The following is a 26,905-nucleotide window of genomic DNA, read 5'->3' as shown; positions in this document are numbered from 1 at the left end:
TTCTTTACACTAGGTGTCTTAATAACAGGATGGCCTCAAACATCACAGTCGTCCTGTACCAGCCTCCTGAGTGGCTGGGAAAACAGGCTTTGGACACCATAGCCAGGTATTTTATTCCTTTTTAAAAAATACACGATGTGTAATGACTATCAAGCCTTCAGGCTTTTCTTTTAAATTTCTTCAATGTGCTATAAGGGAAGTTAAAAAGAGATGTGATATTTTGCCACTCAGCCCTCAAAGTGAGATATTAAAGGTACACGTAGCATCGCTGTACCACAATCTCAGCCCTGTTTCCTCTTCCTGATGAACACCTCAGAACATCGCCCTGGCTCTCATCTTTCTTTGGCTTCACATGATAAACTGAGGTTTGCTTTTCAGCACCCAGTCCCCCTCTGAAGTCAGAGTTTATTGACACTGCAAGGCATTTAGTCACCCTAATGCTTTGTTAGATTATTCTTTGAGTCAGTCCAGTGATGTGGATCTCCAATTTTACACAAATAATATCAGGGAACAAGCAAGAATAAATACCTGTTGGCATTCACAATGAACGGAATATGCTAATGATCATACTGACCTTAAGAAAGTCTGCCAGACTTAAACCTCAAGGTAGAATGGTGAATTTTATGTTAGAACTTTTACTTCAGGACACACACCTCAATATGTGTAGTCCATATAACTAGTCTGAAAGTTTTTAACTTAACCAAAACACTATGATTATGAATTCCTAAGACAAAATGTGCAAGGAATTTCAGCATCTTATTATTTAAATTATTAGACAGAAGCAGACAACACAGCAACTTGCTGTAAAACTCTGATATTCTATTGATATCTGAAGCTTTTAGATTTTCTTATTTAATATTGTTTGAATAAAGCAATGTGCATGTTTACTCAATTGAGGCACGCATTGCTTTCAGTAATACATCTCAGAGCTGACATGGCAGAAAGGGAAATTTACAACTAGCATGACAGAGTTTACAAAAGAGAATATGGCTAATCTTTGCCTTTCTAGAATTCCAAGTGTTCTCACGAAAATGTACACATGAGAGATGGATAGAAATGCCGTGGGTGCCAAGTATGAGGGAAAAGCAGAGCCATAAGAGATATTTCTTCATAGGTATACATTGCTTGTAAATTTCAAGACTACAATTTGAAACTAGGTGCATCCTTGTAATGAAAGCACTCAGAGGCCAAGGTAGAACAGCAGCTTCCAACCAGCTCCAACTGTGTAACAAGACTGTCTCAAGAAACAAAAGAAAGGAGGCTGGAGAGATGGCTCAGTGGTTAAGAGCACTGACCTGTTTTAGGGGATACAAAGCCCTCTTCTGATCACTGTGGGCATTGCTGAATGGGTGCACTTATATATATGCAGGCAATACACTCGTACACATAAAATAAAAATAATAAATCAAATCAAATAAAAATATTAATTTAATAATAGCTATGGAAACATCTTCAGATTAACTGAATATGTTGAAAATGATTAAATTAAATAATGTGTTAATGTAGCTAATTATTTTTTAGTGGTACATTATATTATTTTTCTTCTCTTAGTTTATAAATAATTAAAAACTCAAATAAGAAAATATTCTTCTTGGATAAACTTTAGTACAAAAAAGAGAAACAACAGAGAAGGTGGTGGTGAGGTGGATTTTTCTAAATCATTTTTCAGTATTTGACAGATCATAGGACAGTCAGAAAAAAAATCTCTAGTCTTTTCTTTATATTACACATCCCCTTTCTCTTTCATGTTTTCTATAATTATTTGGTTAAGTGGTATTTCTATTTATGTTTATTGGAATTCTATTTTATTTTCAGTTATTTGAGTTTTCTTTTCTGTATCAGTACTTAGGAAGAAATTTCCATTTAAGGATTAATAGAAGTGTCTGTTATTTAATGTCAATTTCATCTTGCTGCAGTTCACAGTACATGCTTTTTATAAGAGGAGTAGATTTTTGCCGACTGACTCCCATATTCAACTGACTCTTTTAGAGTAATAAAGGAAAGCCGAGTTTTTAATGAAAGCACATGATAAAATGTTACATTTAAAATATTGTCATCATACATGATCATCTTTTGTTTCTTTAAACTTCTCACAATAGAGATAACATATAGCATGCTTTATTCTTAGAAGAGTTTGAGAGCACACAAGAACTATTCTAATATTCTTCATGACTAAATAAAAAACAAGCTTGTGGTCTTACATATTTAGAATCCTAACATTCTGATATCTGGAGGATCAGAAGTTGGAGGACAGTCTGGACTACATAGCAAGACTTTGCTCCAAGAGAAGGTGTGAGAAAGGAAGAAAAGAGTGGAGAAAATTCATGACTAAAGGCAATAAATGAATATCCTGTATTTTTCTCTAAATATTTGTCACATAATCTTATACTTAAGCCATTCTTTACATATTGAGCTTACATGTGGAATTTGGAGTGATTATTGCCTCCTCAAAGCATAGGAATCTGACACTGTTTCATTTTGTAGTAAATGCTACATTAAATATCAAATGTGCAACATTATGATAGGAGTGAGTGATAAGGATTTCAGAATTAATGTTCTGTGTCATGTGACTGAAAATTACCAGTAGAGTTCTTGTAATGTTTTTCATGCTAAATTCTGATATTTAGGAAAATTGGTAATGCATAGAGAACCTATCAAAATATATTAAAAAGAAATGTGTCTTAAGATTATATTATATTGAGAATAGGATATTTTTCAAAATCTTGTATAGTGCAAATCCTACAAGAGACGAAACAAAAACATCTTTCTATGAGGACTGGCTCTAAGTCTTAATAATGGTCCCATGCCAGGCAACTGCTTAAAAACAACATACATGTTTCAGGAATTAAGTATTGTCTAGAGTTGGGTGAGGTGGCACAGGCCTTTAAGCCCAGCATTCTGGAGAAAGAGACAAGCAGCTTTCTGTAAGATCAAGGCCAATCTAGCTACACAGTGAGTTCTAAGACACATGAGGCTACAAAGAGGCCCTGTCTCAAAAAACAACCCCCCCCCAAAAAAAAACCAAAAAAAATTACTAGAAAAAATTCACAAGGGTCAGCAAACAGAAGACCTTCAATAATCAACATGTAACTCATTTAGCAGTCACCCCTCAGGCTCACTGTGATGATTTCCCTGGGCTCAGTCATTTATTCTTCTCTGTTCTTTTCTTGGCCTTAATTCACAGATTATTTTTCAAATCATCAACATTATTAAAAAAAAAATAACAGTCACATGATAAAAATCCCTGTGTTTGTAGCAAGATCAGTTTTTGACGTAGGTGTTTGCACTGCAAAATATATTAATTCCCTAAAACGCAAGCCCCAAATAATCTTACAAGAAGTAGTTTATTACAATCTACATTCTTTTTAAAATATTTTATTTATTATTTTTATGTGTATACGTGTATTGCCTGCATGTAGGTAAGTGCACCTGTGTCGTGCAATGCCCACAGAGGACAGAAGAGACTGTTGGATCCCCTGGAACTGGAGTTATGGACAGTTGTCAGCTGCCATGTGGGTGCTGGGATTCGAATCTGGGTCATCTGTAAGAACAGCCAGTGTTCTTAACCACTGAGCCATCTCTCCAGCCCCAACCATCTATATTCTTTAAATGTTTCTTTTCCAAATTCCCATTGCTGATAAATAGTCCATAGCTTTCACTGTGGACATTCTAATGATTGCTGCTTGATCTTTTCCAATTGTCTTCCTGTATTAGCATTTCATATTAAAAGAGGGCTAGTGGAGGATTTGTTCTTATTTGTTTTTAGCCTTGAAGTTAGTTAATGGCTAGTTAACATATTAGAGACAAGTAGAGGAATTTCATTTCATTTTACATAACAATATACATAAACTATCTAGGACAGATTAAACAGATTTGTATGCTTGATATATCCTATTGAAAAAGAGTCACTATATCACCTTCAGAATAACTAAAGCCTGTCTTCTCCTCTCCTGTCTTCCTGTTGTTCACACTTTAAAAGATTTACATGGGGCTGGGGAGAGAGCTCAGTCTGTGAAGTGCTTGCCTTGCAACCATCATGACCTGCCTTTGATCTCCAGAACCCATGAGAAAGGGTGGTATGCACTTGTAATCACAGTGTTGGAGAGGAGGAGACCAGATTTGCAGGGCTTCTTAGTCAGCCAGTCTGGCCTACCTGGTGTGCTCCAGAACAGTGACAGTCTCTCCTTCAAAAATCAAGGTGGACAGAGTCCTGAGTAAGGACACCTGACTTTGACATTTGATTTCCACATGCATGTGCACATGGACATGAACATGTTCACACACATACAGACACACATAAAAAAGATTAAAAGACCAACACGTAAGTCTGATCTCTTCAAATGTAAATAAACTAGCATATGTTCAATTATATTAATATCAAACAATTTAGATTAAGTTCTGTTAACCTAAAATGTTTTGTTTATTTGATATGATTACCCATTGCTTCTTGCATCTGTAATATACATTAAACAATTACATAATTTATAATCATATCATCACCAGTCTCCCTTAAGTTGATAACTTTCACTTTCATATTATACGTGGGCTACAGACCTTAGACATAAAGATTTTAGATATTTGCATTCAGATACTTCATTTGTTCTACCAATGTTATTTTAAAAATCTTCATTTCCTCTCAGATTCAAGCTCCATTTCCATCTTTTAGATAATTGTCACTTTCACATTTCATTCATTTTATTTATAAGCTTTAGGCAAATGAAAAACACAAAATACGTCTTTTCCCATTCGCTTGTGTAACTGAATTTTTTACCCCCAAATGTTTGTATGGAGCATATATTTGAGTGGAACTGAAACATAGACAATGTTTTTAGGAAACAGTGGATGACCTAGGTCATGGAGGGACAGTGGACGCACTCTGAAACCCTAGTGCACTGTTTATGAAGAAAAGCATTTCAGTTTACTCACTGATGACACAAACTTTATGAAATAGCCTTTTTCCTTCAAGATAAAATTCAGCCTTCTAAATATCTGACTATCTTTATTCTGTTTACTTGTTTTGTTTTGTTTTCCAATCACAGGAAGCTTATCTATCCACTATTAACGAGATTCCTTCTATGGTATGTTTGAGCATCTAAAAGTTTAGAAGTACTAAAATGATTATTCAAAATAGATTTTTAGATTATTAGAAATAGGAGATTCAGATAATTGTTGTATTGGAATGGTAAGAAATTCTGCTTTAAAAATCAAGAGGCATCCTGACCTGGTCCTTGAGTCTTGTCTTTTGAAGGATCTGACAGTGCTCCTCAACGATGAAAGGACAGTGTTTCTCCATGTAAAGAACCCTGCGTGACCACTGAGTGATCATTCCACACTCCCTTCAGGCTTGCATAGCTAGAATATAGGATCCTTACAGCTAAACCTTGTGGATTTTTGTTTAGCCAGAGACGATTTCATGTAGATTCAGGAAATCTCTTTGAAGAGCTTAATTCGACATTTCTCCGTCAATGTGTTAATGGTTAACCCCCAAGTTGCTTGTTTGCAACAGAAAAATTCCCTTATTACTTAAAGTTATAACTTTGAACTCAATACCCTTTCTACAAGTGAAATGTTTGGCTTCCTCCCGACCATCACTGTTTTTCCATTTTTTCTATAATTGGCTAAGAAAAAAAAAATCTGCTTTGGAGATTTGTTCTCATAACAACAAGAAAGAGATGAAATTTATTTTGACCAAGAAATCAAACATTTCAATGAAGATGTACAAGTCAGGACTGCTAAAACCAAAAGTTTTCCTCAGAGAATCGTCATCTTCCATTTAATCCCCTGGGGGTCACCAGCCCCCCTCAATTTCTATGGGAGATCTGTGGGCAGAACCAAACCAGGAAACAGTTGATTCTAACTTTGAAAATACCAAAGGGCGACAGTTGACACTTTCCACTATGTCATTCTGCTGACCCATGGGCTCTTCTTTTATCATCACTAAAGTAATCACTACATTGTGGTTTTAATGAAAAAATAACGTTGTGGGTAGCACATTGCTTGGAAAGGATCAAATGAAATTTATATTCTGTGGGTGAGTTACAAACACAAAGAAGATAATTTTCTGTGTAATCCATGGACAACTACAAAAAATATCCTCATGGAGACTCGAGAATGGCGCTTCTACAAAAGTATTTCCAGTTAAAATCTTAAAATGCTTATTTATTAATTTTATCAAGAGTATTAAATCATTGTGGATGATAATACCCCATTTGTCAAACACTATCTAAAGTCCCCTTAATTACTTAAAAATAGTTTCTCTTCTCTTGAAACTATTTTTATTCCATTTTCCTTTCATAAGTACTGTGATGGAAATTAAACAGAGCCAATATTTTCTTAGAAAAATAAACATCTTTTTAAGTCTTCAGTTGTTTTGTAACTATAGTGATTTACCTGATTCTGATAATTAGAGTAGTTGGTTTCAGAAACAGAATATTTAAGTCTTTAAGTCTATTTAAGATTTAAAGTATTGAACACATATTGAACAAAATGATTATTAATGGGTACTTTCTTCCGCTGAAAGTATGCTAAATGTAGTAATGAATAATCTTATAAATATTTAGAAGACCTGGAGACCCTCATAACAGTTTAATAGTAATAACAAAATCAGCCTGGGCAACCGGGACAGAGCTGAAACTCACTTGTTCGGCAACAGACAAGAGAGAAAAACAAAGGTACGGAAGAAAATAGAAACATTTTTGTTGCAAGATTAGAGTTTCAATGTAAATATGTGATGTTTGATTTAAATGAAGTTAACTGATTTGGGGACACAGGTTTTGTTTACATCTACTATTTCTGTAATATATTAGATACCTTTGAATGTTCTTGTGTTGATGTAGTTGTCCAGTACAAGCTAAAGAAAGACATTTATTTGGGGGATTTAAAATTCAAAGAAAGTATTCATCATTTAAGCAAATGATAAGAAAAACAGGAAAGATAATAAAAGACAATAACTTCCATTTTTATATTTTACCTGTTTTTAATGTTAGGATTATGAGCCACAACTGCATTTTGAAATGATATACAAATCTATATTTATTTTATCCTTGACTGTCCACTAATTGAGGTCAGCGAATATTTATCTCTGACACATAACTTCAGATTGAGAACCAGAAAAATTATAAGAAGGGAGCTTTTCTTTTTAACTAATCAATCAAACAAACAAACAAACCACAACAAAACAAAACACACACAAAACAAAACAAAACAAAAAACAATTTTCTTACAATGGAGACTGAATCAGTTATGACGTTTATTACTGAATTATTACTTATTTAATTCAGTTTCTTTGAAGTTTTATTCTACAAAGAACCATCTTAGATGGTAGCGATTCAGACTGCAGAAAATTCAAATTGTGGCTGGGCAGGTAAATAGCCAAATTTGCTTTTGTGGCTTTTCCACTGATAAGTCAGATTAGAGTTGTAAGTATGACAAAGCTGGGCATATTCTAGAGGCCCCTCTACCCGAAGACCCAAATTTTTACAATCTAAGAAAATGAAGCCTAAAAGGCTCCTGTGCTGAGGGTTTTGTAGGTCATCACCCAGATGTTGGTTTTTAAAGCTCAGTTCGCTAAAGTGCAGATTATAGTCGAGTGTTTTTAAATGAGAGGATATAGAGCTGTCCAATTACAATTCAATCATCTTTTTAATTAAAAAAATACTACTTATTTCTTTTAAGTTGAAATGAGGTATCATGACATGGTAATTATTTTCTGATTGAGGATATCAGCATTTAGTGTTGCTGATATTGGGCGTGAAAATTGGGTAAATTGCAGATTTTGTTCTTCTACAGGCAGCCAGAGGCCAGAATTTAAGGGAAATGAAATAGCTCTGTTGGCTTGCAAATAAAAATGTAAAACTTTCCATACAATCAGGATTAATCAAGTACACTCAAGGCCATATATAGGTAACAAAATTGAAACTTTTTTTCATTTATGCTATGTTATTTACAGTTTCCTGGCTGATGTAATAGCCATGCATGTTGTGAGAAAGTATAAATAAAGTTTTTAGTGCCCTATAGCAGGCGATGTAAAGATGAAAATAAACAATGCCCCCATGTAGGCTGGCCAGCTTATTCTCCAATGGAGTGTTAGATTTGGCGAATCTGTTCTTTTAATTATCCACCTATTCATGTACTATAATGCTTAATTTCTTTGACATAATGTTTATGGGAAATTCATATAGAGACATTTCTCCATGCCCCTTGGAACTTTCAAGAGAACACTTAATTTTCCAAATAAGCAATGAGCACAATAAAAAATAAGTTTAGCTCCTTTTGAGAATGTATGGGTTTTCATTACTAACTGAATTATAATAAGTCATCAAGAAATAACTCCTTCCGGTCATATTTATTTCTCTCTATTTTCATACTATCTAAAAATATTGGCAATCATTAGATATATGTATGTATTTAAAAAGAAATTAAGTCAATATATTTTATATGTTGGACTACCTTACAATGATTTTTCATTTAAGGCAAAAATTGGGTGTTTAACAATTCACTCTGCATTTTTAATTTCCTCCACAATTAAAAAATGAAGTTTCAGTTGCTTCATGAGAAAACCTCAGACAGATTGAGAGGACTTCTCATGAAAACTCATAAATAACTTCATCTTTCCCTCCTTTCAATGAAATTGCTTTACAGTTTCTAAAGTATTGTTTCAGAATTACTTGCTCGATCTAAAGCTTGGGATTGCTATGTGGCATCTGCAGCATTATAATTAAATTCAAGTCCAGTTTAACATCAGACCCCAAGTTATTCAGATCATTATAGATACTACCCAATGAGGTATTGTGAGGGTCCAATATGGACCTGAGCACAGACAGAATCTTTAATTTGAAAACAACAATAAAAATTGTAAATGTCTTTGCATCTCTCCTTCTTTGTCTATTCCCGTTTTTAGACTTTTGAGAACCTAAACAAAGGCAAACACAGTAGTTGAGGAAATAAATCTTTCTACTTATTGGTAGTACATTCTAATTTATTACCTTTTCCATTACTTCTTTGAACAAGCAAATCAAAAATCTGTATTTCCACATATGAAATTATATCCTTATTAATATTTGCACATATTTTGAGTAGAAATCATGAAATGCCTCATTGGCAAAAATGTGTTTCTCAGGCAACCCAATCGTGGTCGTGTAAACCAAACTCTGTCTTTATGATTACTAGTTTCACAATGTTACCACGAATATACATACCAACCCCCTACTAACTGCAAATCCACAAAGGAAAACACAAATATTTTTAACATTGTATTTTTTTGATTTATGAGTTCCATAATGTATAATTTTTTTCAGTTTTAGAATTGTAAAAAAAATATGTAAAATCAATTTAAATACAAGTAGCAGACTGAAAGTGGGAATATTTGAAACGTTCATCCCACTGGAGTACACACCGGCCGGAACTGAAAATGGTGCATGGTACTCACACTGCACTGCAAGGAGCATGAGATGTCTGAAGTCCTTCGAAAGGCCGTGTAAGGCTGGCTCATTAAATCCAAGGGCATCATTCTTAATTTGAAAGCCGTGGGCAGAAACAGAGACAAGGGCTAATCTTTCCAGTGTGATGTCTAGACTCATCCACTGAGTTTTAACCATATTGTCTTTGAGAAAAAAAATTCATTTTACTTGTGGGTAAATCTTAGCTAATCAGTGAGGTAAGATTGAAGTTTCTTTTTTGAATCATCAGATTAAAGTGCATAAAGGAAAGAACAAAGTATTTTGCTAGATTATTCAGCTTTCAGCATTAAATAAAGTTATATTGATATGACATTTTGACAGAAAACACCTCTTTACAGACCTGGAGGGGGGAGACAGTTACAATCACTGTTAATTTTACTCTTCCCATTGAATTTGGCGTGAAATTTGCCCCATTTGCTCTGCAAATGGTTGCCTTTCCAGATTTATCAGAAGCAGAAAACTAAGCTTCCCCAGGGCCAATTCAGCATGTTTTAGCTCTTAGCCAAGCCTGCATGATGAAGATTCATGGTCAGCTAGGGAGGACTGAGGAATGTGATTTTATTTTGAGGAAAACCTCCTTCACGTCCCTTAATGTGTGAATGGATGAGGGTGAGGGTAAACTGTCTCTGTATGCTTATGTGCTTATTAAGGGGTTAAGGAGGTAGAAGCCTCTCTCTGAGGCAGTACCTCATTCTCCAAGGATGAGAGAGATTCACTGTCAATTATGTTTGTACACAGTATATATTTTTACAGTAGAGAAAGGTCTGCATATGACCAGATTGCATTATGTGCCAGCTTAGGAAACACTTTCATATATACCAGGATGTTCTTCTATGTCGAGTTGTTTTTTTCCCATTTGCATCTTACCTCTGTCTCCCCCACACCTTTCTTCCTGATTGCTTTCCTGCACAGAAGAACTTATCTGTGAGAATGACAGAATGCCTGCTCAAGGTAAGAGTATGGTTTACAGCTATAGAAAGCGGTACTTTCAAAACAGTCATTCTCACTCAACAAGGAGGAAAAAGCTATGAATATTCACTAAATATTTTGCTACTGCAAATGAACAATGATTCACAGAATGTATATGGAGAGACTGCATGTTAAGTTTGTCAGAGCTGTGTTACAGAACCATAGAACCTATATCTTGGTATGACACCATGTTTTGTTCTAATTACAACATCCTCTATGACTTGGCCTCCTGTCCTGTCATTTTAAATGTAGCATGGGTCTGCAGGCATAACAGATGAATTCCAGACCTTCGAAAAGTTAGGATTCATATATTATTATTTATGTTTGCTCTTTTAATTCCCAGAATTTAGAATCAGAGGGTGCTAAAGAAACTATATAAAAATTTAAAAGTTCTGTCTATGCCTGGGACACATGCATATTGCATGCTCACTGCATTCTGTCAGCCTTTTAAAAACAAGTTTACTAAGGCAAAAACCTTCTTGGCAGTAAGATAGCTTACCTGCCAAGCTTGACATTTCTATAACCAAATCAATATTTCAGGAACCTCCAACTATAAATCTGATGTTGATTTGAATTGTAAGGAATAATGAATGATCCAATTAGGAGACAAACAAAAAGGTAAAAAAAATTAATTAGAGTGTTTATTCTTCCTTGATAAGAAGTCCTTGACAAGACAGAATGCTGTCCCAGCAGCCTCTTTCTATGGGTATAATTGATCTTAGAAGTTAAGGGTTTGTTTGCATTTTTTAACTTTGAGAGTTAAATGCATTGCTTTGATAGAGCTGTTAAGTGGCAGCTTACCTATCACGTCATTTATTACTCTTTTGTGTCTAAATTTGTGGGAATTTCTGGTGTATAAGCTGTATTCATAAGTGGGCATAGACATGAAAACAAAGTACTCAGAAGTGTGCCTGCCATGTAGAAAGACCCGTTAAATATAGGTTGAGTGAGTAACAAATGTATTTCTGTTTTGTGATTTTTTTTTCACCACTTTCTTCTTTGAGGAGTTGAGAGTTTTCATATTCCTTGACCCTCAAACATGCTCTGTTCTATTACAAAGATGTTCATCTGTCTCTGCTAATCTACTTCCATTTACTTGTCTACCCACCCACTGACCCATCTGTCATCAATTCACTCAATCTATGTAAATCGAATCTAGTCAAAACTCTGAGGAAGAAATAACAATGAAACTAAAATAGGAACAAGCCATAGCGCCACTGGGCTTGGACCACTAAGGAAGAGACTCTAAGCAGATGTCTCTTTTTCTCTCTCCTCGGTCTTTTATGCTGTTGATAAATCATACTTTGGTCTCTTCTTGGCCAGGGTAGCTCACATTGTGTCTAAAGCTCTGAGCACCAGATTAGCTTCTGCAGATTTGTTCAAATTACCCACAATGCTCAAGACTCTTCTTACTGTCATCATGGCCATCTAGAGAGCAGTGCCTGCTGTGCACTGGTTTCACTTAAGATTATCTATTTAAAATATTATTTCTCCAGTGATAAGTGTTTAGGAGAGGGACACAATGCATAATACATATTAATTCCTCGTTACTGAATATAGTGACAATTCCTTTGGAAGATTTAAATAAAAATTTTGCCATGTATGAAAACAATATTCTGATTCACAAGTTTGATGAAAGGATGATGTCAGGAAGGAGTCCTGCAAGGTGGCAGTTAACTGATGTACCCTACTTGCCTGGGACAGTATACTACAGTTATATCCATAGAAAGAGGCTGCTGGGACCGCATTCTGTCTTGTCAAGGACTTCTTATGAATGAAATGATATTATTGAAAGAGCTCATAAGGGTTTTCATGCTCCAGGAAATGGGGTATCCAGGAAGAATTGAGCAGAGCTTTAAACTTCACATGCTTTGAGCAACTAAAGCCTGGAAGGCTAATTAGAGAAAAGGAAGTTACGATGGTTGGAACAACCAAGATCAAGATTCTGAGTGATCTAAGCTATGGAAACTGCATTATAATGAAGTGCATGGATGCTAGAAATCTATGTGGCTATAGAACTCAAGTAACTTTCATTTACTCCACAGGCATTTGATGGTTAGCCTAATTCTCAGTACTCTAAAAGATAATACGCATCTGTGCGTAACAGAGAACATTATAACATAGATACATTATCCTATGGAGCTCAAAAATTATAAACTTTCTCTTTTAGAATAACAAGGTAAATAATTGTGTGAATTAGAAGGTAGGATAACTACGAAGTCTGTTTGAGGTTTCAAATTTGAGTGAGGAGGATGATTTTAAACAACCTAGTGGACAGAGCACGAGCTTTGAAGTCTGAACACCTTACGTTGTCACTTGTTCCTAGACTTGTTTGGAGCAAATATTAACCTTTAAGTTTCTCTTTCCATTTCCAGTGTTTGAATTTAAAATCTAAAATTGGTGCTGGAATTTAAAGAGGAATGCAGAAGTCTAATTGGATACAGCAAGTATAAAATTCTGATCACAGGAAACAAAGAGCCTGAATATATCCAAGGTATGTACTAAAAACTCAGTAGGTTCGAATGATAACACTCCAATTAACTTTAGTTTTTATCCTAAAGTTGTTTACTTTTGTCTTTCTTAGGACTACAGAATTTATGTAGTATCTGAGGTGATAAAGAATGAGTAGCTGATTTCGGGGTTTATTAAGACCAGGAAATGAATAATAACCACACCCAATTTCCTCTCTCAAACGTGATCGCTTTTCAGAGACAAGAAAGCAGAAGATGAAGAGAACACAACCACAAAGCGCAAACAGAACCTCCTGGCAAACACACGACACTACTGACTCATCTATGATGGTGAACTACAACATCACTTACATTAGCATGTGTTCTCTTGATTCAGAGCTTCCAGATTAAGTAACTTTAAGAAAATTTGTTTTTTTTTTCTTTTAATGAAGTGACATCAGATAGGTTGATCAGGCTCCAGTGGACGAATTCACATCCAGAGACATCTGGAGACACAAATTTGACTGCACAGGCCTTAGCATATATGATAGAATGCATGAAATCCAGTGGGGGTCTATAGGGTGTGCAGATAGAGAAAGGGGCCTAAATATGGTTAAGATGTATTGTAAAAACATACATATATATTGTAAAAAAGGGCATTTATATCCACATCCCTCTCTTTACCTCCCCCCCCACTGCCCTCTGCCCAATTTAATGAACTCTCATTTATTTAATATGGTCTATAGGGTATGATTTATGCCTCCCAATGTCCTCAGTGTGGATCCAGCCACTGGGTCCAACAAGAGTCCTGACCCTTCCCCCCTCCTAGCAAAATTCCACTCAAAGTTCAGTTAAAAACGCAATAAAAAGAGTAATCAAATTTATAGTGTCGGGGGGGGCAAAGGTGGGTGTGGCCTCAGAGGTGTTGATGGTTAAAATCGTCAAAATACATGCTCAGAAATTATTAAAAAAGTAATAAAATATTAAAAATAAATAAACCTTCAAAAGCCCATATGATAACTTTAAAATGTGCATGGATATGGGATGGAATATTGTCTTCTGTTGTTTCCTTATAAGTTTTTATTTCTAAACAGATATGAAGGCAGCACAGAAGAAATGGATTGGATGGCTAATTTCCATAGCATTCACTCATTTCCTAAAGTACAATGCTTTCTGTTGAGACAGATGACATGGGAATTAAAGTGCCTTATTCAAAGGAGTTCTCAAAGAAATAGTGAAACATATAAAAAATTATTTCTTAAAGAACAAAGCTCCTAACCTAGTTGGGATAGTTAAAACAACTTAATCACCCTTCACAACCAAGTAGAAATCAATTCACTTAGGGGTTTTTCTAGAGAACATTGGTTATTTTCTTTTCTTTTTCCTCCTCTCCTCTCTTCTTCTTTTCTTTTTGAGACAGGCTTTCACTGCTGCTTCCAGTCATCTGGAACTCAGGCTGCCCTTTATCTCATAGAGATCCGCCTGCTTCTGCCTCTCGAGTGTTGGGATTAAGATATTGCACCATCACACTGGGCTCAAGAACATTAGTTTTAAAAGTACTACCCTGAATAGGTAACATTCATGTATTCTATTGTTCACTACCTGGGGTTGAAGAAGATGCTTCCACCAATCTTATTCAGAAGTATAAAGCCATTAGTTGAATCTATAGAATTATCCCTGGATGCTGCAATTTCTTAGTGCAAACACAGAGTACTTTCTCAAAGACTTGGTCCTAAAGCTGTCATATCAGCTAAAACATTAATAGATACTGAATTGAATTAGGTCAGGATCACATGGTAATGTCATTATGGTGGCTTGGATTCCTACTACAGGCCTGTTCCTTCTTTCAGACTTTCACATTTATTAATCATAGGTTGATCTTATGGAGACTTCTAAGGATTAAATGCTCTCTATAGCAGTTCATATATTAAAAATGCATCCTGGATTTTATAATATCTCTCTTCCTCAGTACAGGGTTTTGCTGTGTGGAATTATAGAAAGGACAAACTGTACTGGGTCTTGTTTCTTCAAAACTAGTTATTCATAAACTACAGAGTATAATTTTGACTCAAGAGTCATTATAATAGCACCTTGAGGTAGATTTTCTTTGGTTAAAAACATGAGTTTTCAAACTATGGAAAGTAAAAAATGAGTCATGGCAACCTTTTGCTAAAAGCACAGATTATACAGAAATGTGTGATTCATCTGTGCTTTCCTTAAACTTTTACCTGGGTGAGAAAGGAGGTTGTACTGATTTATGTATCTCCTTCTAGGATTATTAAATACAGTCTGTGAAGCTTCCATTTAAAATAGGGGACGGTAACTTTCATAAAATCTTTCGTTTGTTCATTCATTTATTTATTTTTTTGAGACAGGTTCTCACAAAGAAGCCCAGGCTGTATTTGAACTTGTGATCTTCCTGCTGTAGCCTCTTGGGTGCTGGGATTAAAAGCATGCATAAACCCAACAGCTAAAATCTCCCACTTTATTTAAGAAATTTTATTGCAATTTAAGAATTTCATAGAATACATTTTGAACATATTTAGACCCCCTCACCTATCTGCACCCTCATAATGCTCCCTGCCCAATTTCATGTATTCTGTCATAGATATTAAAGACTACGAGTCAAATTTGTGTCCCCAAATGCCCTTTGATGTGGGCCCATCGCTGGAACCTGGTTAACCCTTTCAGCATCACACCCTAAAAGAAAACTGATTCCCAGGCCCCTGAAGTTATCAGTTGCCTATCAGCTGAGGTTGGGTCTTTTTACCCTCTTCTCCATGTCAATACAGGAATTTTTTTTCTGGCTCGAGATTACATGGGCCTTGTGCATACTGTCATCATTGCTAGGAGTTTGTATGAATAACTGACCAGCTGTCTGGAAATCTTTGTTTCCTTGTGGTCATCTACCCCTCTGGCTCTTACAAACTTTCTGCCCCCGTTCCAACAATGGTCCCTGGCCTTTCAGTGGCAGATGTTTGACATAGGTGTCCTATTCAGGGATAAGTACTCTGAAGGCTCTTATTCTCTGAGCTTTGGCCAGCTGTGGCTCTCTGGGTTAATCACCATCTGCTACAGGAGAAAATTTGTCTGGTGAGAGTTGAGAGATACATTTTATCCACACATTCTTCCTAGAGCCTTAGGTATAGAAGCTGCATTGCAGATGGAAAGGGTTGGGCACCTCACAGACACTTATCTCTGACCACTTGCAGAATTTCATAATAGTCTCAATCTTTGATGAATGGTGAGAGTTGAACTTGTCTTCAAATGTTATGATTTCATTTTTCTTTACCACCAAGTAAATGTACCATATTTTCATTATCCATTCATTGGTCGAGAGGCATTTGAGTTGATTTCATTGCCTACTTATTGTAGAAAGAGCAGCAGGAAACAGGGCTGAGCAGGCATCGCTATAGGAGGATATTGAGTCCTTTGGGATTATGCCAAGAAGAGGGTTATAGCTGGATCCTACGGTAGCTCTAGCTTAAGTAAAACATTCCACTTTAAATGGATGTGGATACCTCCACAGTTTTCCTGCTTTGCAGACTTCCTACAACAATAATGAAATTTATGATCTGAAAATATTCAATAAGGAATAATAATGTATCTTTAATGGTAAGTCCTGCAGCCTCTTTGAAGACAAAAATTAGGCACACACAGGAAATTTATTAAGAAAAAATTTCTTCTTAATCTCAAGATCTTCAATATTAACAAGAGTATTTGGTATCTTTTTCGATCATGCATCCCCATAGGTTTTACTTAGAAATTATAAAAGTGGTAAAATATTGATTATCTTTATCTCTCACTCGTTTTGTACAATGTTGTCAAACATAAGTTAGCGCATGCATTGGTTTCATGAGCACTGACAGGACAATGCCCAGAGCCGGAGCTGCTGAGTCACTGCATAGCCACTTTAAAGACTAAAAGATGCTGTAAATTTCTCTTAAGGATGAGAACATTTCAACCACATCCTTATCAGCAGCAGACAGCACCAGCCATTTCAATCTTTACCAATTTGATAAGTAAAAATGTTATCATATTTGCTTCAGTGTGGATTTCTTCTGTCATGTGTTAGGTTGGACCATTTCCCTTTTGGTTATTAACCACTTGAGTAAATTTTTCACTGTATTTTATCTGCTCAAAAATATTAACACTCTGCATAATTTCATTTACATCTAGTGCTGATCCTGTGGTGTGGTATAGGTACTATTACTATGTTCATCTTTCAAAACCTTAAGTCTGCAACAGTTAGACCATGTCATGCCCTGCCCTGTGTCATCAGGCTGGTAAATGGCATGTGTGGAGTTGAGAGAGCATTCTGCTTAATACTGAGCTTATTGTTAAGACCTAGAAGTATACTGTCTCCATCTTTCCAAGCAAAAAATCATGTGACTTTTTGCATTTTTAATCATATTACTCCATTCTTTCAAATATTTAGCCTGAAAGAATAAGTGCCTTTTATATATCTGACACTGGGGTAGGTTCTATATTTACAGCGAAAAAATACTGAATTAAAAAACCAATTAATGAACATGCATTTTTCTTTCGGTAAACATATTATATAGAGTCATTAAAAAATTGGACCAAACTGTATGGTCTTAAAAACCCAAAAGGAAAGTATAACCAAAATTAAAGTGATCAGTATATTTCTTTTTTAAATTCTTTTTATTTTTAATAAATAATTTATTGAGGATTTCATACATGCATATAAGGTATTTTGATCAAATCCATGTCCACTCCCTCCCCTCCAACTCCTCCCATATATCCCCATCACTTTTTTCTGATAATTTCATGTACTCTTTCTTATTGTTTGATTTATTTTTATGGGGCTTTTGGCTACTCTAACATTCCCCCCCCAAAGAGGTAACCCTAAAATATTTTAATGATTAGATAAAAGCTCCCAAACATTATCAACATTCTTGGTCTTTGGAATGGAGTATGTTGCTAAGAGGCCCGAGGACATTGTGAGTTTTAGCTAATAAACTGGCTACTTTTCTTTGGGGTCTTTTTACCCTAACTGCCTAGCCAATTACTACCTCCTATTCTTATCACACCATCCTCTGAAGAGGTTAACCAGCTTTCAGATAGGGAATCAGGATGAAGGCCGCTCTGGCTTCTACCATGCTGAACAGGGATGCAGGGTGAGGCAATTGGGGTACCTCGTCAGTGGGTCTATCTAAAAGACTACAAATTGCATAACTCTTATCTCTAGAGGGAAAAGAAAGTCCTTGAATCCTGAGTAGGAGATGTGAAGGAGAAATAAAGGCAAGAGTAATTAGCATTACAAGTTCTAGGCAGGGAACTAGAAAAAAGTCAGAACAGGACAGTTTTCAAATGTTCGTATGAGGGTCCACTGGAATTTCTTGACAAGGGCTTCCAAAAGCATCCCTCTTTTGGGTTCTTCTTCATTTTTCTTTTGTCTTCCAAGGATGGACTCGAGAGTGATGGATTCAGTATTTGCTTTCAAGTATTTTGATAGCTGTTGGAGTGATTAGACTCAGTGTCAGTTCCCTCTCAAAGGCTTCTAGATAGGGGGAGAAAACAAATTTATCCATCATTTTAGAACAATAGCTGGTTATCTCCCTTAGCTATACTTGGGACCTACAGTATTGGAGACCAAGATTTGAAGTCTTACATATGAGCAGCACTTTCTGGTTAGGAACAAAATCATCAATGATAAATAATAGTCTAAATAACTTCTTACATAGAATTAAGCCTAAGATCTTGGAAGTGTAATCCCTTGAACTCTTAAAGAAGTATACTGATGACTTTACTCTTTGGTTATACTCTCTTTTTGGGTGTTTAAGACCATACAGTTGGCCCAAATAAATCAATTTATTTGTACACTTAAGGTCATTTGAGGATCTGTTCCTCAGGGGTCACATGGGCTTGGAAGGAGCTGTATGCTCCTTTCTTTTACCAGTTCCATTTACATGAAATAAGTCAAAGGTCCTGGTCAACCACGTCTGGCTTCACTTGGAAGCATGAATGATATATTTCCTCTAAGTTGACCCTCCTCATTGCAGACTGGACACTGGTTCAAATCCATTTCCTGGGGTCTCCATGTCCTCTCTGAACAAGAGGACAGGCGACTCACCACACTTACAGGACATTTTGAGAGATGTTCTATAGTCCCCTGGTCCAAGAGGTCTTTTGCCCCTTGGAGGGCAAGGGGCAAAAATTGTCCTTTAAGTCCCTCTGACCACATTAGTATAGGCCTCAAACTGTGGCTGTTAAACATTCAACAAAGTTAGTTACACCAGTCTGGTATCATGTGCTATATAGGTAAGACTCTGGTTAAAAAAAAAAAAAATTAGGGGTTACTGAGGTGTATGTATGACCTGAGGGCATTATGCACACACTGGAAAGCCTTTACCCAGCATGGGTCATGCCTTCTCTTCCTAGCCTTCCCCAGATTGTATACCTTAGCCCTACCCCAAACCAGGAGGCTATGTGTGATTAAGGCCAAATTACATACAGTTGGCTGGGAAGAGTGGCTGGATAATGTGGTGAGGATCCAATGAACCTGCTTGGCGCTCCTTAATGAATAAGCACAATCATCCACAAGCCCAATTGTGATAATGCTTAGCAATCAGGCTCAGAAGTTGTGATGATGGTAGTTATTTCATGCGGAAAGGACTTCTGTATAGCATCATCTCATTAAAAAGACCTGGAATTTAAAAGGATTGGTGCTAGGATCCACATATGAGGGAGAACATCTGTGATTTGTTTTTCTGAGTCTGTTACTTCACTTTGTATAACAGTTTTAGATCCATTCATTTACCTGCAATTTTCATTATTTCATCTTTCTTTACTCCTGAATAGAACTCCATTGTGTAAATATACAACATTTTTGATAACTACTCATGAGTTGAGGGGCACTTAGGTTGCTTCCATCTCTTAACTATTGTGAAAAGAGCAGCAACAAACATGGTTGTACAAGTGTCTCTACAAAAGGATGAGTCCTTTGGGTATATGCCAAGGAGTGGTATAACTGGGTCATATGGAAGGTTCATTTTTAGTTTTTTAAAAAATATTTTATTTATTGTTATGATTTAAAAATATTTTATTTATTATTTTTACTCTATGTGTATGCATGCATTGCCTGCATGTAGGTAGGTGCACCTGTGTCGTGCAATGACCACGGAGGACAGAAGAGGCTGTCAGATCCCCTGGAACTGGAGTTACGGACAGTTGTTAGCTGCCATGTGGGTGCTTGGATTTGAACCTGGGTCTTCTGTAAGAACAACCAGTGTTCTTAACTGCTAAGTCATCTCTCCAGCCCCATTTTTAGTTTTTTAAGAGTTCTCCACACTGTTTTCCATAGTGGTTGCACGAGTTTGCATTCCCACCAGCAGTGAATGAGCGTTCCCCTTTCTCCACATCCTCGCCAACATTTTGTATCATTTGTTTTCTTGATCCTAGCCAGTCTGATTGGGGTAAAGTGATACCTTAGGGTGGTTTTAATTTGCATCTCCCTAATTACTTACGATATTGAACACTTTTTGAGATGTTTCTTAGCCATCTTTATTTCTTCCTTTGAGAACTCTCTGTTTAGATGTTTAATCCATCTTTTAAATGGGTCATTTGGTTTCTCGATTCTTTGTTTTTTGAGTTCTTTATATATTCTGGATGTTAAACCTCTGTCAGATGTGTCACTGGTGAAGAATTTTTTCCCATTCTGTGGGTTTTCTCTTCATTTTTTTTTATTGTTTCTTTTGCTGTAGAGAAGCTTTTTAGTTTAATGAGGTCCTATTTGTTGATGTCTAACCTAAGTTCCTGAGCAACTTCTGTCTGATTTAGAAAATCCTTTATTAGACATCTATACCTTGTAAGTTACTGCCAATATTTTCTTCTAATACTTACAGGGTTTCCTCTTTCACATTGAGCTCTTTGATCCATTTGGAGTTGACTTTTATGCAAGGTGAAAGATAAGAATCTCATTTCATTCTTCTACAGGTGGAGATCTAGTTTTGACAGCACCATTTGTTGAAGATGCTGTCTTTCCTCCATTGTGTGTTCTTGGCACCTTTGTCAAATATCAGGTGGCTGAAATTGTGTGTACTCGGGTTTGAATCTTTAATGATGCTCCATTGATTTATGTGTCTATTTTTGTACCATTACCATGCTGTTTTTGTGACTATATCTCTGTAGTGTACTTTGAGATCTGGTATAGTAATCCCCCAACATTGCTCTTTGTGCTCAGGGTTGCTTTGGATATCTGGGGTCTTTTGTACTTGCATATGAATTTGAGGATTTTTTTCTAATTCTGTGAAGTATGTCATGGGGATTTTGATTGGGAGTGCATTGAATCTATATATTGCTTTTGGTTTTTTTGTTGTTGTTGTTGTTTTGTTTTGTTTTGATTTTTTGTTTTTTGTTTGTTTGCTTTGCAGCTACTGTGAATGGGAGGGTTTCCCTGGACTCTTTCTCCAATTGCTTGTTATTGGTATATGGAAAGGCTACTGATTTTTGTAGATTGATTTGATAACCTGCCACTGATGAAACTATTCATTAGTTCTAAGAGTTTTCTGGTGGAACTTTTGGGATCTCTTAGGTATAGTATCATATCATCGGCAAAAAGTGATAGCTTGAGCTCTCTTTTTCCAATTACTCCTTTAACTTCCTTCTCCTGTCTTATTGTGCCATCAAGAGTTTTAAGCACTATGTTGATAAGGAGTGGAGGTAGTGGACATCTTTCTTTGGTTCCTGATTTTAATAGGAATGCTTCCAGTTTTTCTCCATTTAGAATAATGTTGGCAGTGGGTTTGTTGTATATGACTTTGATTATGTTGAGTTAACTTCCTTCAGTTCAATTCCCTTTAGGACTTTGAACATAAATTTATGCTGAATTTTGTCAAAAGCCTTTTCTGCATCTATTGAGATGACAATGTCATTTTTGTCTTTGAATCCACTTATATGATTTATTAACTTGCTTATATTGAATCATCCCTGCATCTCTGGGGTAAAGCCTACTTGATCCTGGTGAATGATGTTTCTGGTGTGTGTCTGTATGTGGTTTTCAAGTATTTTGTTGAGAATGTTTGCATCTATGTTCATTAACGATATGGGTCTATAGCTTTATTTTTGGGCTGTATCTTTACCTGGTCTGGGTATTAGAGTGATGCTAGCTTCATAGAAGGAATTTGAAAGTTCTCCCTCTGATTCTATCATTTTGAATAATTTAAGGAGTATTGGATGGAGGTCTCTTTAAATGTCTGGTAGAATTCTGCTGTAAATCCATCTGGGCCTGGGCTTTTTTTAGTTGGGAGCTATTTGTAGTACTATTTTAATTTCCTTATATGTTATGGGTCTGTTTAAATTGCTAATCTCTTCTTGGTTTACTTTAGTGGTTCCCATGATTTTAGATTTCCATCCATATCTTTTAGATTTTTTAAGATATTCCCTTATAATGATCTGGATCTTTTGGGTGTCGTGATATTTTCCTTTTCATCTCTGATTTTGTTAATTTGGATTTGCTCTTTCTTTCTTTTGGTTAACTTGGCTAAGGCTCTGTCTATCATGTTTAGCTTTTCAAAGAATCAGCTCACAGATTCATTAATTCTTTCTATTCTTTTATTTGTTTCTATTTCATTAATTTCTGCTCTGATTTTTGTTATTTCTTCTCTTCTGCTGGGTTTGGGTTTCATTTGTTCTTGCCTTTCCAGTGTCTTGAATTGCTTTGTTAGGTCATTTATTTTGGCTCTTTCTAACTTTTTAATGTAGGAACGTAGAGCTATAAACTTCCCTCTTAGGACTGCTAGTAACACAATCTCAGAGATTGTGTTGTGTTGTACTATCCTTTTCATTGAATTCCAGGAATTCTTTTATTTCTTTCTTAGTTTTCCTTTAACCCACTAATTGTTTAGGAGTGTGTTGTTCAATTACCACGAGTTCGTGTAGTGACCAGGCCTTTGTCCAGTGTTGATTTTGAACTTTATTGCATTGGGGTCCAATAGAATGCATCGAATTATTTCATGTTTTTTTTTTGTAATTGTTGAGGTTTGTTTTGTAGCACAGTATGTAGTTAATTTTTGAAAAAGTTCCATGGGGTTCTGAGTAGAAAGTGTCTTTTTTGGCGCCTGGGTGGAAAATTTGAAAGATGTCTGTTAGGTCCATTTGATGTATGGTGTCATTAAATTCAGGTGTCCCTCTGTTTATTCTTTGTCCAGTTGACCAGTTTAATGGAGACAGTGGGGTATTGAAGTCCCCTACAGTTACTTAGTTGGGGTTAATGTTTGTTTTAAAGTCCTGTAGTGTTGTTTTTATGAATTTGGGTGCACCACAGTTTGGTGCATATATGTTAGGGATTGTAATATCTTCTTGGTTAACTGTTCCTTTGATCAGAGTGAAGTGACCCTCTTTATCGCTTGTGATTAGTTTTACTTTGAAGTCTATTTTGTCAGATACTAGAATTGCAACCTCTGCCTGTTTCTAAGTGCCATTTGTTTGCTTAGTGCCATATTCTTTTCCATCCTTTAACTTAAGGCATTGCCTGTCCTTGAAGGTGAGATGGGTTTCTTCCAGTGAGAAAAGAGATGGATTTTATTTCTTAATTCATTCATTGAGCCTATGTCTTTTGATTGGAGTAGTTAGTCCATTGATATTTAAGGTTACTATTGAAAGATGTGTTTCAGTTGCCATCATTTTGATTGCTGTTTGTGTTCTCTGTCTAATTTTCTGTTTCCTTGATTATACCTTTATTTATTTCTTTCATTGCCCTTGAGGTATAGTTGTTTCTTTCTCTGCTCTCTGTTTGCTGCAAGTATTATTTGGGTGTCTGGTTTTGTGGACATGTACTCTTTCCGGCTATTCGTGTCTTGGAAGATTTTTCTTTCTCCCTCAACTATAATAGACATTTTTGCTGGGTAAAGAATTCTGAGCTGGCATCTATTGTCATACAGAACTGTAAATACTTTGGCCTGGGCTCTTCTGGCTTTTATAGTTTGCATTGATGAGTCAGCTGTAATTCTGATGGGCTTTCCTTTGTATGTGACTTGTTGTTTCTCTTTTGCTGCTTTCAGTATTCTCTCTTTGTTCTGTGCATTTAGTGTTTTTACTATGATATATTGTGGGGGGTTCCTTTTCTGATCCTGTCTATTTGGTGTTTTATGTGCTTCCTGTATTTCTATGGGGATGTCTTTCCTTAATTTCGGGAAGTTCTCTTCTACAATCCTGTGTAGGATCTGGTCAGTATCATTAATCTGAATTCTTCTCCTTCCTCTATTCCTATGATCCACTGATTTTGTCTTTTCATAGTGTCCCACATCTCTTGCATATTCCATTCGTGTATCTTTTTTTAAATTTTACATAATCTTTTCTTGATTGGTCCAGTTCTTCAACTTTATCCACCAGTGTTGATATTCTGTTTTCCATTTCATTCATTCTAGCAGTGAGGCTTTCCCCTCTTGTTTCAAGTTGGCTTATTGAGTTTTGCACTTCCTTCTTCATTTCTGCCTGAGTTTTCTTCAATGTTTCTATCTCTTTTGTGAATTCATTCAGAAGTTCATCCCTATCTTCTTTTAGTTCTCTGATTTGTTTGTTCATGTGCTCTTTACACTTGTTGGATTCCTTGATCATGTTTATGATTGTTCTTTTAAATTCAGTGTCCTATACTATCTCTAGGGGGTTCTCCTTGTAGAACTCTTCTTCAGGATTGGTGGAGTTTTGTGGGGACATAATGTTTTGGATTTCTATTTTGTTATTCTTTCATTGTGATTGTGGCACGTAAATTTCTTTTGTTGTTTATGATTCTGATATGAGAGTTACGTTGAAATATGCTTTGTTTTTATTATCCGGGTGCCTAGATCCTTTCTTTATTGGATATGTAAAGCTGATTGGTACAGGGTTCAGGTTCCCTCATGTTTAATTTGGAGGGAATTGATCTCTTCAAATCAGCCTATTCAGGGGTACCCACAGAAGCCCAATTCAGGTTCCAGTCAGGTACACTCAGGCTTCCTTCACCATGTGGAGGCAGGATCCGGGGGCTTTCAGGAAGTCTCTTGAGTCTTAAGGCCCTCTGCTAGAGGGAAGCCAGAGTGAGGCCAGAGCTCGGCTGAGATCAGAGCTGCTATACCAATGGAGGCTGGAACCCACCCTCCCAAGCTGTCTGCTAGAATCTGAGCCTTAATCTACCAAAGCCAGATCTGCTCTGGGGCCTTGGGAGGGGCCTTACAAAAATCATCAGTATATTTCTTTAAGTGTTCAAGGGATTAAACTTCTCAGACATTAGGCTTAAGTCCATTTAAAATGTTATTTAGACAATTATTTCTCATCGATGATTTTGTTTCTCTGCTCAGATGTAAGACTTCAAATCTTGGTCTGCAATACTGTAGTGCCCACCTGTACCTAAGGGAGACAAACCGCTATTGGTCTAAAATGATGGCTAAATTTGTTTTCTCCCCATATCCAGAAGCCTTTGAAAGGGAACTGACACTGATTCTAGCCACTCCAACAGCTATCAAAACACCTGAAAGCAAATCCTGAATCCATCACTCTCAAGTCCAGCCTTGGCAGACAAAAGAAAAATGAGGAGGAACCCTATAGAGGGATGCTTTTGGAAGCCCTCCTCAGGAAATTCCAATGGACTCTGATATGAACATTTGAAAATTATCCTATTCTGACTTTTTTTCTGGTTCCCTGTCTAGAACTTGCAATGCTAACTACTCTTGCCTTTACTTCTCTTTCATATATCCTATTCAATATATGGGGCTGGAGAGATGGCTCAGTGGGAAGAGCACTGACTGCTCTTGCAGAGGTCCTGGGTTCAATTCTGAGACCCACATGGCAGCTGTGAACCATCCTTAACTCCAGTTCCAGAGGAATCCAAAGCCCTCTTCTGACCTCCATGGCACGCAAATACATACAGGCAATACACTCATACACATTAAAATAAAAATAATAAAATATTTTTGAAAAGAATTATGCAATTTAAGAGTCTTTTAGTTAGACCGACTGAAGGGGTACCCCAATTGCCTCACCCTGTGTCCCTGTTCAGCAAGGAAGAAACCAGATTGGTCTGTGTCCTGATTTCCTATCTGCAAGCTGGTTAACCTCTTCAGAGGATGGCATGATAAGAATAGGAGGTAGGAATTGGCTAGGCAGTTAGGGTAAAAAGACCCTAAAGAAAAGTAGCCAGTTTCTTGGCTAAAAGTCAAAATGTCCTTGGGCCTCTTAGCAAGAAAATATGTTCCAAAGTCCAAATGTCAAAAGTATTTGAGAGCTTTTATCTAATCCCTAAAGATTTTAAGGTTACGTCTTCAGAGGGGGGATTGTTAGAGTAGCAAAAAGTCCCATCAAAAAAAAAAAGAAAGAATGAGTACATGAAGTTATCAGAAAAATGTGATGGGGAGATATGGGAGGAGTTGGAGGGGAGGGAGTGGGTGTGGATTTGATCAAACCCCTTATATGCATGTATGAAATTCTCAATAAATTATTTTCTTAAGTTAAAAAAATTTGCAAGTAAATACTTAATGAGCCCTTACACAGCCCTGAATTATGGGATTCTGTGTGTTTTATGGAAGAAGGGACTGATTGGTCTGGGAGTTAGATTTTATCATAAACATAATCAAGATACATAATTTGTTTTATAAAAGCAAGATGAATGACATAAGATAAAAACTGTTATAAAGTATCATAGGAATCATTTACCCTAATAAACAGCCTGCATCCATTTTTTTCACTTTAATTTGAAAAGTGAAATCTCCTGACAATGTACAAAATTACTATCAATTATTTCTTCATAAAATTTTACTTCTTTAGTAAGTAGCAGAATTGGTAGAACAGAGATCTGCATAAAATAGAAAAGATAGAGAGTTAAGTGTGAATATTTTAATGACCAAGAAACTTAAAGGATAAAACATATTGTGAGAAAATTAGCCTTGAGTAGAGAAGGACTAGCCCATACCCTTTTATTCAGTGTTCCTTGTAGCTATAAATAATTATAATTACAATTCTGAACAGATAAGTATATATTGAATGTAGTTTTATGAACTGCAAAAAAAAGAAATAATCATGTAACACATAGGG

This window comes from Nannospalax galili, unplaced genomic scaffold (genome assembly GCF_000622305.1).
Source record: "Nannospalax galili isolate Female #2095 unplaced genomic scaffold, S.galili_v1.0 scaffold209, whole genome shotgun sequence".
Lineage (NCBI taxonomy): Eukaryota > Metazoa > Chordata > Mammalia > Rodentia > Spalacidae > Nannospalax > Nannospalax galili.
This window is presented reverse-complemented; position numbering follows the sequence as displayed.